The sequence below is a fragment of the Trichechus manatus genome, unplaced genomic scaffold (genome assembly GCF_000243295.1).
Source record: "Trichechus manatus latirostris isolate Lorelei unplaced genomic scaffold, TriManLat1.0 scaffold00135, whole genome shotgun sequence".
NCBI lineage: Eukaryota > Metazoa > Chordata > Mammalia > Sirenia > Trichechidae > Trichechus > Trichechus manatus.
Genome location: NW_004444071.1, coordinates 7,199,030 through 7,200,080, shown reverse-complemented (window position 1 = coordinate 7,200,080; position 1,051 = coordinate 7,199,030). Strand labels below are relative to the sequence as shown.

The window sequence follows — 1,051 nt, the reverse complement described above, 5'->3', positions numbered from 1 at the left end:
CAATCACCCCTGCCTGTCTATGATGTACGTGAGAGCCTGCACCACACACTTGGCGACCGACTACCTGGACACCTGAGCTGAATCCATACAAGAAAAGTAAACAGACTCCAGGGCTCACATACCTAGTAACAGATCTAACCACCTGGTGATAGGACATTACAGCTTCAAAGGTGCCAATAATCAAGCTAGCTCACACAAGCTGATACTTGATAAAGGCCCAAAGTCCATTAATTGGAGAAAAGACAGTCTCTTTTAACAAAAGGTGCTGGCATAATTGGATATCCATCTGCAAAAAACTGAAACAAGACCCATACCTCACACCATACACAAAAACTAACTCAAAATGGATCAAAGACCTAAGTATAAAATTTAAAATGATAAAGATCATGGAAGAAAAAATAGGGACAATGCAAAGAGCCCTAATACATAGCATAAATAGAATAAAAAACCAAAAGTAATAATGCGCAAATAGCAGAAGAGAAACTAGATAACTGGGAGCTTCTAAAAATCAAACACTTAATGCTCATCAAAAAACTTCACCAAAAGAGTCAAAAGACAACCTACACACTGGGAAAAAATTTTTGGCTACGACAAATACAATCAGCATCTAATCTCTAATATCTACAAGATACTGTAAAACCACAACAACAAAACGACAACTAACCCAATCAAAAACAGGCAAAAGGTATGAAAAGGCACTTCACCAAAGAAGACATTCAGGTGGCTAACAGATACATGAAGAAATGTTCACAGTCATTAGCCGTTAAGAGAAATCAAATCAAAACTACAATGAGATACCATCTCACCCCAACAAGATTAGCATTAACCCAAAAAACACAAAATAAATGCTGGAGAAGTTGTGGAGAGACTGGAACACTTATACCCTGTTATTGGGAATGTAAAATGGCAAAACCACTTTGGAAATCGATTTGGCGCTTCCTTAAAAAGCTAGAAATCGAAGGACCATATGATCCAGTAATACTGCTCCTTGGAATAAATCCTAGAGAAGTAAGAGCCATCACACAAATAGATATATGCACACCCATGTTCA

At 37.8% G+C, this 1,051-nt stretch overlaps 1 protein-coding gene across 1 annotated transcript in view; it reads right to left on the bottom strand.

Moving 5' to 3' along the window:
- The window catches only part of SKP2 (S-phase kinase associated protein 2), a 53,114-nt gene that overhangs the window by 42,515 nt on the left and 9,548 nt on the right, over positions 1-1,051 (bottom strand). The window lies entirely within an intron of this gene.